Genomic DNA, 19,996 nt, shown 5'->3' with positions numbered 1-19,996 from the left:
TTCACAATTAATTAGCATTAAACAATCATGAATTCAGACAGTGCCTGTTGTAACATGAACTGATGTATAAATAAATAAAGAAAAGATTGTTGAGCAAATATTAAGTATAAAATATTGGTTTGTAAATTGTTTGTTATATCTCATTAAAATAATTTTCTGCATGCAATTTTTTTAGTTAAGTTTATTCTTGGACAATTTCACACAGATATTTAAACATTATTAGAAATCCTCTTCTCACTCACTCTTTTTTCTTTCTTTTTTTATTAAAAATTTCTGCCTCCTCCCTGCCTCTGCCTCCTATTTCCCTCCCCCTCCCCCACTCCCCTCCCCCTCCCTCTCCAGCCCAAAGAGCAGTCAGGGTTCCTCCCACTCACTCCTATATCCCCCTTCTTGGTATCAGTCATTTCCCAGGATTAATGACTCATTAGGTGGTATCCCAATGCCAGACATAGAAAAATAAAAATAATAATAAGTTTACAAGTATATTTTGACACATAAATAATGACTAATTTATAACTGATCATTCTAAAATTGACACGAATATTTAAAGATCACACTAAATTTTCTGCAAAATAGTCACAACAATAAAGCAAAAGTTTCTCTCCGTGCAATCATGAATGTTTACTTCTTAGATGAATTTATAATATAAACAAAATCTGAGAATCAAAAATTAATATTTAAAGAATGAGTGTTTGGGAAACTTATGAACTGGGCAAAAAGTAACTTGAAAATTAAAAGAAAAAATGTTCTTCATGATAATATTTAGACTGGGATATGGGGAGCTGTAGATATAACTGTGTTGGTAGAACTCTCGCTGTGCAAGTTTAGGGAACCAAATTCAAGTGCCTTGAACTTACATAAAACATGAGTATAAGCTGGGCAGTGGTGGTGCAGACCTTTAATCCCAGCACTCGGGAGACACAGGCAGGCAGATCTCTGTGAGTTTGAGGCCAGCCTTGTCTATAAGAGCTCGTTCTAGGACAGGCCCCAAAGCTACACCAATGTCCACCCCTAAAAAACAAACAAGAAAACAAACAAACAAAAACGTAAGTATAGTTGGGTGTCTCTGTAACCCTGTCACTGATGGTGACGGGAAGGTAGTTCAGGCTTGGTGGCCACCAGTCTACCTCCCGATTTAGTGAGACATGCTTTCTAAAGAGAATACGGCATATTGATAGAGCAGAACACCCAGCATATTTTTCTGGTTTCTGCTCATGCACTAGTACTACGCACATAAATATATGTATATATACCACACCCCCATATACACAAAACATACATACATGAAAGTAAAATAAAAATGGATGTTGAATTTAATAACCTAAGGTCTATTAGGTGGTATGTCCTTCCGTAAATTTGTCCTAAAGTGTCATTTTATATTGGTATACTTCAAGACAGTTTAGGTTGTAAATATGTCACTGTGTCTTCATATAAGAGCACATGTATGGGGAAATAGAGACAAGGAAATTGCAACATTAAATGCCGCCATCATTTTAATACTTAACTTTGTAGTTCTAAATTAACATTTTAGAAAAGAAGAAGCTAAATGTTCACACACACACACACCACATAGAACACTGTCCTGACCTGATTTAAACCACAGAATAGTCTCTAAGCATTTCATTTGAGAACTGAGCAAACATCATCTATTCACAACCTGTCAACCCTGAGATCTAGTGATGTGGAAAATGACTCTATCAGTGTGGTAATGTGTTTTATATTCTGAATTTTAAATCTGGAAGGTGCCAAATAGTTAAAGAGATAGGTGTAAAAGTCATTTTGATACAGTTTAAAATAGGAAACTAGAAGTTTGGACTGTGTTGCAATACAAGGGCAAGAGGAGAGCCTAGGGTAGAGAAGCCTAGTGAGCAGATATTTCTCTGAGGACAATCCTTACAGATAAATGGAACTGAAGGAGGACGGTGGCATTGCCTTGTTCTATTTTTATAGGGGAGGAAAACTTCTTACAAGCACGGGACTGTGATTCTTCCTCCTCCCTTATCTTCCTTCTCCTTTCTCCTCCTCATCTTTCTCTTGCTCTATTTTTCTCCCAATCCCTGTTTGCCCAACAGGTAAGAGGGTCACAAAACCCTCTACAAAATTCTGTTTGTCTTTCTTCTTCCTAAAGTTACTTCAGGATATATACTCACAGCTGAAGATTTAGAGCTAGGAGTGTCCAGCGAGACGTAATTTGTCTTTCAGCGGGATACATGAAAATGATCTTTTCTAGATCCATCCACTTACCAGGATAGATCTTGAAGCCTGATGTGGGAGAAGGGTTTTTAATGATAGTACTTATAGGTAAAGCCATGAACTCTCCAAATATCACTAAGAGCCTTGGGTTATATGAACATGAGGTGTCAATAGATGTATAGCGAAAACCAAGACTATGATGATCATAAAATCTAGGAACAGAGAAACAAAAGGGAATAAAACACAGAATGAGACACTGTGGGAGTCGTACACTTGTCTTGCCTTTCTAAACAAACAATCCGTTTACGTTAATTACATAGGCAACCTAGTTAAAATGCTTTCAAGCTTTTGCCTTTTCTGTAATGATACTCACTTAAGTTCATTAATATTGTATCACATTATTATTCTAGTTTTTTTTATACATAGTGTCACTCTATAGCATAAACAGGACAGATGCATGACCCAGGAGTTTAGCTCATGATCTTGCCCCCTCCTCAAATACTTTTTGGCATCTAAACATCAATAGTCAAAGTAAATTGAGGAATGACTGAAATGGAGGGACTCTAAAGAGAGACATTTCAAAGTTCAGAAACAAGGTTCAATATTATAAAATCATTAAAAGGCTCAATGAAGAGTCAATTTAAAAGGCAAATCTTTAATTTTTTTATTGGTATTTTCATTGGGTACCCAAATGAGATTGACAAAGGAAAACACATGTTTCACTTTGCAGTAAGAGATAGTTTATTCTGCAGCCCCGAATGAGTTTGTGGCCTGGGAATACATAGTCAAGTCTTCTCAATTTTCATGTTCCAATATTGTGACATCTTGATGACATTTTCTGTAGTAACAGAACAAACAAAATAATAAACTGAGACACTTTTCAAATATATTAATAGAAACATAAAGCAGGTAGGTTAAAACAAAGTGGAGCAATCCCTGCTAACAACCTCAGGTGCTATCTGATGTCACCAGACTTTTGGTTGGAAGAAGCTTGCAGTCTGGTCACATCACACATTTCAAAGTGTGTTCCACGGTAGTCACAGAATGTTAGGTCCGTCAGAGAGTGATGTGAAAGGAGGAGCTGCTAAGGAGACTGAAAATAGCCAAACATCAACTGTAATTTTGCTCTGGACCTGCTCCAAGCCAACCTCTATGCAATTGTTTATGTTCTAACAAATGACTTAGCCTTGCAAAAAGGTGAGTGCAAGGAGTGTATGTGTGTGGCGGTGGTGGAGATTCACAAAAAATTACTACAGTATATTTTTCCTATTGTATTTTATGGTAGTGTGTATATATGTGATATTCTTTTTTTTTAAATTTATTTATTTATTAAAGATTTCTGTCTCTTCCCCGCCACCCAATTCCCTCCCCCTCCCCTGATCAAGTCCCCCTCCCTCGTCAGCCCAAAGAGCAATCAGGGTTCCCTGCCCTGTGGGAAGTCCAAGGAACCCCCACCTCCATCCAGGTCTAGAAAGGTGAGCATCCAAACTGCCTAGGCTCCCCCAAAGCCAGTACGTGCAGTAGGATCAAAAACCCATTGCCATTGTTCTTGAGTTCTCAGTAGTCCTCATTGTCCGCTATGTTCAGTGAGTCCGGTTTTATCCCAGGCTTTTTCAGACCCAGGCCAGCTGGCCTTGGTGAGTTCCCAATAGAACATCCCCATTGTCTCAGTGTGTGGGTGTACTCCTCGCGGTCCTAAGTTCCTTGCTCATGCTCCCTCTCCTTCTGCTCCTGATTTGGACCTTGAGATTTCTGTCCGGTGCTCCAATGTGGGTCTCTGTCTCTGTCTCCTTTCATCGCCTGATGAAGCTAACATAAAAACCTTATTATATGTCTTTTTATAATTTCTGTTTTTAAAAAAAGAAGAAACTATCTTTTTCAATTTTACATACCAATGTCGGTTTCCACTCCCTCCCCTCCTCGCATTACTTCTACCTACCTTTCCACCCCCATCCCTATTTAGAGAGGGCAAGGCATATTGCTTTGGGGGAAGGGTCAAGGTCCTCCCTACTATATCTAGGCTAAGCAAGGTATACTTCCAAAGAGAATAGGTTTCCATAAGCTAGTATAAACAGTAGGTAAAAATCCTGGTGCCACTGTCAGGGGCCCTGCAGTCTGCCCTGCCATACAACAGTCACCCACATTCAGAGGTACTAATTTTGACCTATGTTGGTTCCTTCCCTGTCCTGCTGAAGTTAATGAGCTCTCATAGCTCAATTAAACTGTTTCAGTCAGTGTCCCCATCATGGTCTCATCTTTGCTCTTATTATCACTCTTCAATTGGACTTTGGGAGCTCAGCCCAGTGCTCTGCTTTATGTCTCTGGCTTTGTTTACATCAGTTGCCGAATGAAGGTTCTATGGTGACATTTAAGGTATTCATCAACCTGACTACAGGGCAAGGCCAGTTTGGGTACCCTCTCCTCTATTGCTTTGAGTCTTAGCTAGGGTCATCCTTGGGGATTCCTGGGAATTTCGCTAATGCCATGTTTCTTGCCAGCCCCACAATGCCTCCCTCAATCAACATATCTCTTTCTTGCTTTCATCTCTGTCCTCCCTCCATCTCAAGTATCCTGTTCTCTCAAGTTCTCCTCTCTCCTCAACTTCTTTTCCCTTTCCACCCTCTCTTGTCTCCCACCTTAATGCTCCCAACTTTGTCAGGTGTTATTGTCTATTTCTTCTTTCCAGTTGGATCTATGTATGTTTTTCTTAGGGTTCGCCTTGTTACTTAGCTTCTCTAGGATCATGAACTATGGGCTTAGTATCCTTTGACTTACAGCTTAACACACACACACACACACACATAAAGAATATATCATAAGCTTTTTAAAAGACACAAGAGCAATGAATCTTTGTAGTTGAGTGTACAGGCTTTCATGACTATAATTAGAGAAATTAGGAAACTGGGGCAGGAGCATTGCTGTAAGTTCCAAACAAGTCTGGGCTATACATAGGGAATGCTGTGTTAGTCATGTTTACATAACAAGACGTTTTTCATAACTAAGTGTATGTGTAAAATCAGGAGCAGCACCTACAACAAAACCCTGCTGCCTCAATTTTTCTTTTACCTTAATAGAGTTCTTAATCTTTCTTTATACAAACTTGAATATCAAAATCATGCCAGATTTTATATCACAGTCTTTGCTTCCAAAATTCAGGTTTAAAACCACCTGTCCTTAATGCATCAAAAGAACCAAGTTCATAGTGAAAAGCAGAAAAGGAGATTCATTCCATGAAACCACACTTGAAATAAGGATGGAGAGATCCAATAACCTGCCCATGTTTATTTTTAGGTCCTGACACAATTTTAATAGATATTATATGTGTTTTATGGTACATACGAGTTGGCGTGTGAGTCACAGCTTGGCTTGACAAATATGACATTTATAGGCCTTGTGGGGACAGAGCTCAGGCATGAATTGCTGTCCATGATTATAATGAATAGGCTTAAGAAGACAAACTGACAAAGTGTGCTTTGATTAAAAACACTGACTAATATACCACACAAAAAGAAACAAGAAAAACTTAAAAGAGAAATGCATTATTGTTTTCTTGAATGATAGATAATATTTACATAAGATGAGTGTATTAACTTAAGCAGTTAAAGTTAAGGAAAATAACTTTTCTATTTTTATATTTTTCCTGAATTAAAAGATCTATTAATTGATAGGTGAATATAATTATAAAATTTAATGAAAAGTTAGAGTTGGATAGAAAACATTTAGATAGCATTCAATATAATAAAAATTGAACAAATAATATGTGAGAAAAAAGAGGAGAGGAGCAGTGGTATTAAATAGGTGAGTTATCAAAAGAAACTAAGTGTTATGTGAGAAAAAACAGAAAACATCATTTAATAAAATAGCTAGTTGAGGAACAGTCAGCAGCTTTTATGTAACTAAGATGAAATAGGTATGCACTGGGCAGAAGTACTGATAAGATATTACCATCAAATAATTGTGATAATGTTGATATTGTGTTGGGAAAAGTGACTTCAACAGGTGCTAAGAAAAGGTGCATATTCCTTGATTCATGTTCAAGAAAACAAAATGTGTAGCTACTCACCAATAAGACTGACAATGAAAAAAAAATCACAATATAAGGGTAACCAGAAGATATTATACTATCAAAGTATTTTAATGTTTTACACCATGTTCAAATGGCCACTGTCTTTCAGGAAGATAGTCAGTCACATTAGGTCCTATGTTTCAAAAGGTGATAGTCAACACACCTCAAGGATAGATTGATAGGCAATGTGAAAAGCTTTTGGTGACAACAATCAATACCTCTAGGAAGTATGCAGAAATCATTGAAAATAATCTAATTAATGCCATAATCTTATTTCAATAAAATATATGTTTATCAACATCAATAAATATTCATTTATAATAGAAATACAAATAAAATTTACTATTTATAAAGAATGCTTACATTGATTTTAAATGTATCTATTAAACAATGCAGATGAAATTAAATTTTAAATTGTATTCAGTGCCTAAGTATTTGCATTGTTTCTATTTGTCAAAAATTAGTCCATTAGCTATTAATCTTATTAATTTCTAAAACAAAAAAGCAGATAAGTAGACAAACATCACTTTCAGTGTAACATTGCACCCTTAAAAAAATCCTGGAAAAATATCTCTTAAAGAAACATATTTGGAGGTTGGGGCAATGGTTAGTCAGCAAAGTGTGTGACGTACAAGCATAAAAATTCTAAGATTTAGGAAGGTGACGGAGGGGGGAGGACCTAGGACTTACCACAGGGCAGGGAACCCTGACTGCCCATTGGACTGGAGAGGGAGGGGGAGAGGAGTGGGGGAAGGGGGAGAAGGGTGGGAGGAGGGGGAGGGAAATGGGAGGCTGGGAGGAGGTGGAAACTTGTTTTTTTTTTCCTTTTCTCAATAAAAAAAAATTCTAAGATTACATGATGAGCATCCATGTAAATACTTGGGAATGATGATGCATTTCTAGCCTTACGGTTGAGGGATACTAAGAGTACAGTCAATGGCTGGAACTTGCAACACAGCTAGTTTTGACAGATGGGTGAGCTTCAGGTTCAAGGAGAGAAAGAGTCAGTTTTAAAAATAAGATAAAGAACAATGGAAGATATCTGAAATTGACCTCTGACTCTTCACACAAGCAAACATATTTGCTTACATATTTCAACATAATGTGTGGAAACAGAACTATATTTGGCTTTTTATATCTCCCCAAAATGACTTTGAATGGGAAAAGACTTGATATTTAAAAATTAATATTTTAATCTTTGTATTCCAAAGAAGATATGTCCAAGCGTTGGTGTTCAGGCCAAAAACAGTCTAGTATAAAGACAACCCAACATATTTGTCTATGACTGGACTGTTTTGAGGATGTGATGCTTGACTGAAAGTCCATGGATGTCTCTCTTATGTTTCTCCTTGTTATCTAGCTTCTCTGGGGTTGTGAACCATAGGCTGGTTATCCTTTACATCTAATATCCACCCATGAGTACATATCAGCTTTGTCTTTCTGGGTCTGAGTTACCTCACTCAGGATAGTTTTTATAGTTCCATCCATTTGCATGCAAATTTCAAGATGACGTTAGTTTTTACCACCAAGTACTACTCTGCTGGGTAAGTGTGCCACATTTTCTTTATCCATTCTTCAGGTGAGGGACATCTATGTTGTTTCCAAGTTCCGGTTATCTATAAACACAGTCGAGCAAATGTCCTTGTAGTATGAGTGCTGACTGAGGTTTCTCTCAGGCTTTTAAGGGAATTTGATCAGCCCCATATTGACACTCCATTCTATTGACTGATGTTTCTGTCCTGCCCAGTTCCTGCAGTTGTTAGGTCTTAAAGAAATCACATAGAGGTCTACATTGATTATTAACTTATTGGCCTAGTATCTCAGGCTCCTTATTAACTCTTATAACTTATATTAGCCCATAATTCTTGTCTGTGTTAGCCACGTGGCTTGGTACCTTTTTTGGGGAGGCAGTCACATCCTGTTTGCTCTGGATCTGGGTTCCTCTCTGCCTGGGTGATGACTGCTCACTGAAACTTTGCTCTTCCCAGAATTCTCATTGCCCTGCCTCTGCATCCTGCCTGTTTATCCTACCTATATTTTCTGCCTGACTACTGGCCAATCAGTGTTTATTTAAAATACAAGTGACCGGGTATAGACCATTGTCTCACAGCAGTATGAGTGTGCTTCATTTGGCTATGTGCCCAAGACTCGTATTTCTGGGTCTTGAGATAGATTGATTCCCAATTTTCTGATAAATCACCATACTGATTTCCAAAGTGGTTGAACAATTTTGTACTCCCACCAGCAATGGAGGAGTGATCCCCTGACTGTGCATCCTCTCCAGCATAAACTATCATCGTTTTTTATCTTAGCTATTCTGACAGGTGTAAGATGGCATCTCAGTCATTTTGATTTGCATTTCCCTCATGGATGATAATATTGAACAATTCCTTAAGTGTCTTTCAGCCATTTGCAATTCTTTTGTTGAGAATTCTCTGTTTAGATCTATACCTCATTTTTTACTTGATTATTTGATATTTTGATGTCTAGTTACTTGAGTTTTTTATATATTTTGGAGATCAGTCCTCTGTCCAATGTGAGGTTATTGAAGATCTTTTCCCATTCTGTTGGCTGCCGTTTTGTCTTGGTGACAGTTTCCTTTTTCTCAAATAAGTTTCTCAGCTTTAGGAGGTTCCATTTATTAATTATTGCTCTCTATGTCTGTGCTAGTGGTATTATATTTAGGAAATGGTCTCCTGTGTCCATGTGTTCAGGGTTACTTCCCACTTTGTCTTTAATGAGGTTCAGTGTGACTAGATTTGTATTGATTTTTTGATCCGTTTGGACTTGAGTTTTGTACATGGGAATAGATATGGACCTATTTGTATTTTTCTACATGTTGACATCTAGTTATGTTATCACCATTTGTTAAAGACACTTTCTTTTTTCAATTGTATTATTTTAGCTTTTTTGGTCAAAAATCAGGTGTTCATAGATGTGTAGATTAATATCAGATTCTTTGATTCAATTCCATTGGGCCACCTGTCTGTTTTTATGCTAATACCAAGCTGTTTTCATTATTGTAGCTCTACAGTAGAGCTTGAAGGCAGGGATGCTGATGCCTCTGGAGGTTCCTTTATGGTACAGAATTGTTTAACACCACCCTATACAATAGCCAAAAATAACGTAAAATATCTTGGGGGTAATGCTAGCCAATGAAGTTAAAGACCTGTATGAAAAGAACTTTTAGTCTTTGAAGAAAGAAATTGAAGAAGATATCAGAAAATGGAGAGATCTATCATGTTCTTGGGTAGGTAGGATCAACATAATAATAATGGCAGTCTTACCAAAAACAGCCTACAGATTCAATGCAATCCCAATCAAAACCCCAACACGATTCCTCACAGATCTTGAAAGAACAATACCCAACTTCATATGGAAAAACAAACAAACAAAAAACACAGGTAATAGTTCTTTTCTATGTTAAGTCTATAGCATACTTGTAAATTCTAGGATGGAAATCACAGGAGCTGAGAATCATTCTAACAAGTTATGTCTTAACTATGTATTCTGTTCATACATACATAACTATGTATTCTGTTCAGTTGCATGTATCTCATTGATTATTTAAAGTTTCACAGATGAGAGACACCAAAGTACATATTGTTGAAATTACTGTTCTATTACTAGAGAATAGCTGATGAACCCCATTGAATGCTAGATTTTCTTTCATAGCCCATATATTGCTGTTTGTTAGATTCCCAAAAGTCCTTAGTTCAACTGCTCACTCATGATTATATTTTGAAGGGTGATTTTTATTACTTTGTCTCCTCTACATAATAGATGTATACAGTTTATAAAACACCACAAATATGAGACTACAATATCACAAAATAAAACACCAGCCATTATTTATTTAAGGATTCAGTCCTGTAAAGAGTATTATTTACACATTGATAAAGCAAAGAATAGTGGAAGAAAGCATAATAAAATGTGATGAATAAGAGAACCCTGCAAACACATACATCTTAGTTCGATTAACGTGATGTAGTAGAATATTTTTCTATTACTTTCTGTGTGAATAAATCTCTGCTGGGATTGTTTTTCACCACGAGTGTTGATCTTGGAGGTGGTTGTTTTGTTCTCTGCCTAATAATAAGCAGACATATCTCTTATCAAGAACATAAGAAGGGTAGATTTCATGTCATTTTCTACTTCAGTACATTAGGTGTTGGTCTTCTTTCTCCCCTAGCAATTCTAAGGCTTTGGACACCTTAGAATTAGTGATGTTCTTTGTGTCTTGGAATTAATGATTTACTGGTCATATTGGAGCTATTCTAATCTTATCAATGCCAGTGCTCTGCTCCAATTGTTCCAGAAAGCCTGACACACTGAGAATCAACCCAGACTAAATCTTTACTACAATTATTAGTTTTATGTAATAATAACAGGAGACAGAGGTAACTGCCTGTCACTGAACTATCATAATATCCAGATTTTTACTTTTTTTACTTCTCATTTTTACTTGTTACACAAAGTCCCCCTACATTGCACAGGCTAACACTGTACATACTCTGTAGCTGTATAAGTCTTGAATTTATGATGATTTTACCTCAGTCTCCAGAGTGGCTAGAATTACAGGCCTATGCTATTAGTTCTGCATCAGTTTAGATAATAATCAAATCACTCTAAAATCTTGTCTTAAATGTAGGATTTAGCTATTCGTTTGCTTGCTTGCTCTATTCCTTAGATATGGTCTTATTATGATTCCAAATTGAATTTAAACTCACAGTAGTCTTTTTGCAAAAGCTAGAAGTTTTAAAACAGAAAAAACAACAGTAAAACCACAAATGTAATGGTTATAGTTTATTATCAACTTGAGAATAATTTGAATCTCTCTGAAGTCAAGCCTGTTCATAAGTCTATGAAGGATTATGCTAGCTTCCATATTTTCCTCATTCTCCTTCAAGTCTAGCTGGATTTCAAGTTAAGTTTATGATTATAAATAAAAACTAAGTAAGAAAAAAAAAAGGTTTAAGAGGCTGGAGACAAAGGGAGTTACCAAAGATAATGAGCTGAACCAGGATTCAACCACCTTTGGTATGTTTGCCTGCTATCTTCCTTGGGAGTTGTTTCTTATTTCTGCCAGACACTATTCTATCAACAAGATTTGTTGACAGAAAAGCAGCATTTTTCTTCCAAGGTCATACCGAATCCTCCGCTCCCAAAAAAGAGTAGGTCTAACCCAACCTCCTTCTATTTTAGAAGAACATGCCAGTTGGAGAGTTAACCTCTTCTTTAAGAGTGCTAACAAATATTCTAAAATTTTAAGTTCTTTGTGTATTTTGGCATTGAAAATTGCTAGGTTTTGTATTGTTTTGTTTTTCTGATTGACCAAAGGGAGGAATACAAAGCAATAGATAGAGATATACATTAGTGAACATTAATTTCCATAAAAAACAGAGAGAAATCAATAAATACTTGCATTATCTAGGTAAAATTTGGTAACCATGAAGTAAGCCATATATATTGAGAACTGCCTCTATTTTTACATTTTTACATGTAGTACTGGAAGAATCAGAAAGACAGCATGAGCCTTTGTATGTCAATGGGTACCATAGGTGGCCATTTGTCCACCTCTGCCAGACAGAAAGAAAGTGACTTCTTCTGACAGGGGGAAATAGTCACCTTTGGATCTACCATTCCAGCCACTTGTTGAGGATACAGGGTGACAGACTCTTTTCTATGACTGCTCCTCCGTTGAAAAATAGAACAGGAAGGTTGTAACATAGGCTGAGTGGAGCAGGAGGGAACTCAGACAAAGAGAGATATTCATCAATAACATCAACTTCATTGACCCAGGAAATAATCACTTTGGCTGGACTGGTTTATATCAACTTTCAGTAAATCCAACACTCCGGTTTTGGGAAAATTAATACTTAGAACCGTTCTTCTGTACAATGTAAAACAAAGATTCCCTTCTGCGGTGAAAATATTTGAAATGCTCTCCAACAAGAGAACCAATGCTCCTTGGCAAATGATAAAATGTGCCTTTGTTGAACACAGTGACACATTCCAGCAAACAAGTTTTTTTTTTTTTTTATGGAAAACAGTTATTTTAATAAGAAGCCTAATTAAAGAGAGGAAAGGGAAGATTAGAATTATTTCTCACTCAGCCCCTTCTGGTGAATTATACTCTTTTTTCTCTTGAGGTCCCCCCCCCGCCTCAGGCATGGTTCTAAGTGCATGAAAGAGAGGAATCTTTTTGCCAACAGGTGCTTTAAATGACACCCTTTTCCCATCATTAATCCTAGTTTGTTATTTTCATAAACAATAGTGTTTTGGGACCATGTCATGGTTTTCCCAACATTTACAATACATGTTGAATTTTTCCAGGAATTCTCTGTGTTCAAGGTATGCACTCAATTATTTTTTTAAAAAAAGTTTTCTTACAATAGAATTGCCTTTTGATAAAAAATAGACAATATTATTGATTTTCCAACAGTTAGCTTTTAGTGAATTAGATTCATAAAAAATTATTGATCTTCAAATTGTTACAGAATTTAAGAATGGGAAGGTTATGATGATGAATAGAGAAATAAAGCTGTTAATGTGATTTAAGTATAAACAGAGGTTTTCTCCTTTAATATTTTCCAGGAAGGAACAAACATTAGATAGAGCAAAAAGGAGAGACCAAATAAATGAACAAAACATTGTCCAACTTGAGCGACATGTAAGAGTTTACACACCGAAACACTGGTCACTCCCATATAACCATAGTTCTGTAAAATCTCACCCAATCATGGGTGACAGTCTCTCAGAAATTGCATCCCACAGTCCCACTTTGAGGTAACATTCCACTTCCTTACAATGCTGGGGTTTCCTAAAATCATTTGTTGCTCACATAGGAGTCAGGAAAGAGAATTGGCTAGAATTGGCTAAAAAGAAGACTAATAATCCACATTTTATGAAAATGCACAAATGCGGTCGCTTGATCTATTGTAGGGGGCTGACAATAGAAACAGGACTTATTTCAGGGCATAAACTGTCTTTTTGGAGCCCATTCCCTATGCTAGGACACCTTGTTCAGCCTTGATACAGGGGGAGGGGCTTGGTCATGCCTCAAGTTGGTATACCACCCTCTGATGAGTGGGTGGGGGTTGGGATGGGGTTTAGGTGTGGGGATACTGGAGTTGGTATGTAAAATGAAAAAAGAAAAAACTTTTTTAAAATAAAGAAAGGACAAGAACATGAAAAGAAAATGCACATGTTTTTTCACAACTTACCTATTTTTTTCAGTACGATACCATTTAAGACTTTCCTGTGTTTAATTATATACCAGACATTCATATTTTATTCCTTAATGGCACTCCATTGTGTCATATTTTTACCTTATTCATGCACTTGTCATTTGATTGGCATGTGGATGATTTCTGCCTCTGGTTGTTATGAGCAGCGCTGCTGTGAAAAGTAGTGTACTTGGATGCATGCTTTCATTTCTCTTGGATTTACACCTACCATTAGAATTGCCGGAAATATGCTGACTCCATATTCAAAATATTTTACAGTGAGATTGAACAGTTTCTAATTCCCATCAATAACGTATGATATTTTCAGTTCTTCAACAGCTTTGCAAAAACCTGTCTTTGTTATTGGCATTATAGTGGAAATGTAGTGTGATTTTTATTGGTGTGTTTCTTGTGGCTAGGAATGTTGATCCACTTTAATGTGGCTGCCAGCTGTTTGTATACCTTTTAAAAATGTCTGTTTATAGGCTTTGATCACTTTCCATCTGCCTTATATGCTACTTTCTTCTTGAGTTGTAGGAGCTCTTTGATATATTGAAAATAATATGTCTGTTGTGTTGGAAATGATTTGCAAATATTTTTTCTTCTAATATGAGTGAAATCTTTTTGTGAAGAACTGTAGTGATATCTTTTGAAGCATAAACATTTTTTTTTCTTTTTCTTTTTTTTTTTTGTTGTTTTGTTTTTCATGAAAGGATTTCTCTGTAGCTTTGGAGGCTGTCCTAGAAATTGTTCCGTAGATCACGCTGGTCTCAAACTCACAGAGATCTGCCTGCCTCTGTCTCTTGAGTGTTGGAATTAAAGAAGAATAACACCACCACCTGGCTAAGCGTGTACATTTTTAACTTTGATGAACTCCATGTGTCTGCAGTTTCTTTTTTTTTGTCTGTACTTTATCATCTTCATAAGACATGAAGATGTGCAGAAGATGACCTGATTCAACAGTTTTCTACTTTACCTTCTACATTCAGTCACATTTTTATTTTGAATGTCTTTGTGTGTGTGTGTTTGTTTATAGTATTATTATAATGATGATCATTTAAAAAGCTTCTATTCTTCAATAAGTCACTTCCCAGTAACTTGACATTTTGTAAATATAAGAGAGTGAAACCCATAGTTATATTTTTTGTTCTTGCTTTGCAGCCTGGATACTTTAACAATTCCTTTATTGTTTGCATAGTTACTGTAATAAGGGATCATCCTTTTTGTTTCTCTTGGTTTTGTTGATAAAAATGTTTTTTTTAATGGAGTCAAAAAGAAGCCTTAGGGCAATTTTATTAGAATCTCAGAGTAAAATAACAGGTAAGGCAAACTAAATCTTGACAGCTATCAGGCAGAGGGAGTAGCAGATGAGAAAAGAATCATACAGTTTAAGTGAGAGCCCATAAAAGTAGGCATGTTCAACCACAAAGTGTGTTTGTGTGTGTTTCTAGGTATGTGTGTGTTTGTGTATATGTGTGTGTTGTTGGATATCATCATAGAAAATGAAAATGTGCAGAATGTCAGGACAAGTATGTTTTTTTGATTTTAGCTAGTTTCTAAAGAAAAATATTCATCTGTAGTTAGAATTCTGAGAAACTGCCAGATTCCCCAAGGAAGTTTTGCAAACAAATCAATGGGCACAAGGGTCTTCAGAAAAAAAAAAAAAAAAAAAAGAAAAAACAGAAAACAAAAGACAACAACAACAAACAAAACACAACTTAGAAATCCAAGAAAGCCAGGGAAAGTACACTTAGTTTCCAAAGAAGAATGGAAATAGAAAGCAATAGAAGGAGGGAGAACTCAGAAAAGCTGGAAGCTTAGCAGTTAATATCTGAAGGCAAACTGCACAAAAGGAGGCAGTTATGGAGAATATGTAACCATGTTATCACATTAAGGGGCATTATTCCTCTCATCTGCTTAGCATGTTAGCAGGATGAATCAGCTTTCCAGAGATAGGGTCTCCTGCTTATGTGACTGATGGCATAACTAGATTAATTATTAAGAGAGAACACAATGGTATACAATATTTTACCCCTTTTGGAACATCAAGTTTTTAACAAGGTTATAGGTACAATCTGATCATTTTCTTTCAAGCAAGGTGAAAAAGATTTTCCTCAATGAGCTTCAACAAAGCCCAGATACCTCTATTTTTCATATGGGTTTAAATACTAAGAAAGAGGAGAGTTGTGATAATTCCCTTTCTGATGTCATCAGAGAAATTGAAGTTCTATCTGAAATTGCCTCCAAGATTGCTATTATCTGTCTGTCTACTTGATAGTCTTTTCTCAGGATGGGAATCAAAAATTATCATAAGGTTGGTATCTAGTAAATCTGGCTGCTTTCAGAGCATTGGACTGTTTAGAGTCTCTAATCTTGCTGAATTTAAGGCCTTGGAGGTCAATCAAGAAGACCCAGGTAAATAAAGTTAGACTGTTCCAAGATCATTGGAGTTTAGGTTGACTGTGAATGAGATAATTAAGACATCGCTTGAGTACACAAGGTCCAAAGATTTATTTCGCCATTCCAAATTTCTGCCATGTAGAGCTCTAATTCCAAAGCTGTTTGTCAAAAGGCTTTGTGGTATCTGTTAGCGTTTGAATCTAGTTTTGTCAATCTTGTAAGTCAACTGACATTAGCAAAATGTCAGGAATGTGCTAATACATTTTTTTATTTTGTTTACATTGAAGAAAAGCATGAAAATCCTTTAATCTGATTGGAGCTGGAGAAGTTGTGATTGCCCTACCTGGCATGTCAGTATCATGCATGTCTGCGTTCTTGTCTCTTTTCCAGGCTATTGGTTCTTTTTGTCTTGTATTACTACCCATCATTTAACTCTGCCTCTACTTTCCTGTGGGGATGTAAGACTATATAGGTGATGGAGGTGAAATATATTTCTTTTTAAATGTCCATGTCATTTGTAGGTACTTAGAATTGACTCTATATTTCTTAATAAACATACAACTTTGTAAATGAATTGTAGAGACTGTGAGAGAAAGAGAGAAAAGTGTACTGATATATTTTTAATAAAATGATACAATTTAGATCTAATATAAGTAAAGCAGTGCTTTGTTAGGCACAAATCAAAGAGGAAATACATAAATTATTTAAAAATATCAACAACAGAAAATTGTGAAACTAACTTAGAATTTTGCTCTTTGGGGAACAGCAAAGTTAAGACATGTGGAGAGTATTATGTCCACAAGGCACTTACTTTAAGCTTTTTCCTGTAGTTATAAATTAAAGCTATTTCTCTTTGTCAAAATAACTTATACTTTTCAAACAAACAACCCATAAAATCCTGGATTGTTCCACATCAGTGGTATAGTCTCAGACAGTAAGCTCAGGTCCTTCAGCCCAGGGCATAATGCAATGAGAAGGAACATAGTACCCAGTCAACAGTAGCACAAGACTCTTTTCAGCTTTAGTATGTTCCTGACATAAACACTTCTTGTTGACTTTCTACTAAATTCTTTTTAGCCAGAGAAGGAGCAGAGTCATTGAAAGCACACTTATTTTTCCACTAAGTGAATTTTTCTCCTACCTTTATAGCAATATACACGTAAGGGGATGGCTAGGCTACCATTCCTCATCAATTGTAATGTGATTGTGTTGGTTAGTTTTTGTCAATTTGATGCAAACTAGAGTAACTTGGGAAGAGGGAGCCTAGGCAGAGAAATTGCTTTTATCACAAATGAGCAAGTCCATGGGGATAGTTTCTTAATTGCTGGTTGATGGAGTAGGACCCATCCCTTGCTGGATTAGCCTACACTGTAAGAAAATCAGCTGAGTATGCCAAAAGCAATCAGTCAGTATCGATCCCTTGTGCTCCATGCCTAAATTCCATGACACTCTCCTGAGTCTCTGCTCTGTCATCCATTCAAGATAAGTTAAAATCTGCAAGCTGAAATAAACCTTTTCCTACCAAAATTGTTTCTGGTTCAGGTGTTTGTTATTATAACAGAAAGCAAAACTAGAACAGGGAGAAATTTACACTCAAGTGAAGTCCTTGGCTATTTGTTAAAAAATTTATTGGTAGGCGATGACAAGTGGTAATATTTACCACTGTTAATATAGACATTAATATAAAGGAAGTAGTTGTGTACGTGGTGTTAACTACGTTTTCAGCTCCATTCATTCATTCATTCATTCATTAATTCATTCATTAGCACCCCTCTCATTTCTATAAAATCAACTAGGTCTCTCTTGATTAAGACAAATTGATACATATTAATTAGTTAAGGAAGAAAGGGTTCTTTATTTACTTAGGTGATAGCAAGTGTACATGATAAGGAAGCTCTGATTTCACAATATCCCCTCCCCCCAAAATAATTATCGTCTGTGCAGAGAAATGTGGAGTTTCTGGAGCAGACTTGTTATCTTAAGTTCCAGCAGCATGTAACTCTGTACCAACCTCCTGTGATAACTGATCACATAAATAATGGTTTTATGCTAACTATCCAAATGCCTACTAGGATCAGAATCTCCAACTTCTTACTCTGTTTGATGGACCAATTTAAAAAGCTCATTGAGAAAACACATATAGGTGTGTGAATATGTCGATATACACATGCCGTATGATGCCACAATATTGAAAAGTATCATAAGATTTGCTTACACAGGTGATTGTGCGTATGTGCATAGAATACCATATAAACTCCACACTTTTGAGAGGTGCCATTTAATTTTATATGCAAACTCATGTTTGTTCTTTTTAGTGGGGAATTCTTTTAGGGGTGGAAGAAATGCTTTACTGAAACTTTGTAAAATATAGTATCAGATTCCAGTTTATTGAACTGTCAGTGAACTAATTAATTTTATATTGTTGTGATAAAATTCTATGATGAGGCCAACTTAAAGAAAGAAGAATTTTGTTTTCATATGGTTGCACTGGGATAAGTGTCTATCATGGAAAAGAAGGGAAGTAATTTGTTGGTACAGTAGTTGGAATCACAAGCTGAGTACTCTAATCTTAAACAGTAAACTGGAAGCAACAAAAGCAAATTGGGAATGGATTTTGAACTACAAGGTCTTCCCCAAATGGCATATTACCTTCAGCAAGCTACATTTGTTAAGGTTCGCAAAGCAGTAACAAAAACTAGGGACTAAGCATTCAAATCAGAGCCTACGAGGCACGTTTTTATTTAAACCACCAGTCAGGTTGTCATACGAAGAAACAAACTCAAAGACAAATTCCTTGAATACTTAGACACATTATGTTCTTCTGTGCTCTGGATTTGTTACCCATGGAAGAGGAGATCTATCTCCTCTCACTTGACATACCAGTGACTTTCTTTTTGACTGGCAGGGGAAAATGGACAGAAAGAGGACATTTTCCTGCACAGGGGTATGCAAAATGAATGAAGAATGATTCAGCTTGCTCTGAGTTCAGAGTTGTGCTGTCTCATTCTAGCCATGAATGGTAAAGGATTCCAATGCTAAAGCCATTGTCAGTAAATTTAGTATAATTATATATGGTATAAAATATATAAATACACCAACAAAGCAGGATGTTTTTAATTGATATCTGAAGTGCCTTGGATAATTACTAGCCACATACTCATTCCCAAAATGTACCAAGTTATTCATATAAAATCACCTGAACAGATTTCCTCATGATGTGTTTTAGGGTCTTCCTTCCATTGTCTCTAGCCTAAGTTTCTATATTAATTTTAAACTCATTGTTTACTTTGTGAGTGGAGGCTATCATGGCAAATTGCTTGTTCTACAGTTTCATTAGTCACACAAGATGCGACCAAAAGATTTATTCACTTGTTACCGTGCAGTTTTCTATTGAGAATAAGCAATAGTTGTCTTCAGTACAACTCCAAATGAGGAAGTATTAAGAAAAAAAGTTTTGGATGTAGATGGATCTGATGTAAAAATTTTGCCTTAACATTTTGAATCCTATGGAGATAAATTTCAGTTTCCTTAGAAAATTGAAAAGAAAGAATGTTCAGGATGTATTAATTCAGAAAATAAAGTGACTTGTTCAAAAGAACCTTCATTTTGTAGCAGATACTCAGTTCTATCAACAGATAGTGATAGATATTTATTGTGATATTCCTAAATATTTCTTAAAATGTGTAAGTTCTGAATAGGTGTCTAAAACTTGAATATATGCAAGAAATCTGGTCCAAAAGTCTTAATCATTGATTTATACTCCTATGAAACACTATTTAACTTTTTCTAACTTCTAGATATACTTCTGAAATGGGAAAATAACTCCTTTCACCCCATTTTGCTGTATCTGTCTATCTATCTATCTATCTATCTATCTATCTATCTATCTATCTATCTATCTATCATCTATCTATATCTATCTATCATCTATCTATATCTATCTATCATTTATCTATCATCTATCGTCTATCTATCATCTATCTATCAATCATCTATCTATATCTACCTATCTACCATCTATCTATCATCTATCTATATCTATCTATCATCTATCTATCTATCTATCTATCTATCTATCTATCTATCTATCTATCTATCATCTATCTAT

General features: G+C 35.9%; 1 protein-coding gene across 1 annotated transcript in view; it reads left to right on the top strand.

The window, feature by feature from the left end:
* The window catches only part of Lrp1b (LDL receptor related protein 1B), a 1,800,012-nt gene that overhangs the window by 1,449,080 nt on the left and 330,936 nt on the right, over window positions 1-19,996 (top strand). The window lies entirely within an intron of this gene.

The sequence above is a fragment of the Microtus ochrogaster genome, chromosome 4 (genome assembly GCF_000317375.1).
Source record: "Microtus ochrogaster isolate Prairie Vole_2 chromosome 4, MicOch1.0, whole genome shotgun sequence".
In the NCBI taxonomy this organism is placed as follows: Eukaryota; Metazoa; Chordata; class Mammalia; order Rodentia; family Cricetidae; genus Microtus; species Microtus ochrogaster.
This window is presented reverse-complemented; position numbering and strand designations above follow the sequence as displayed.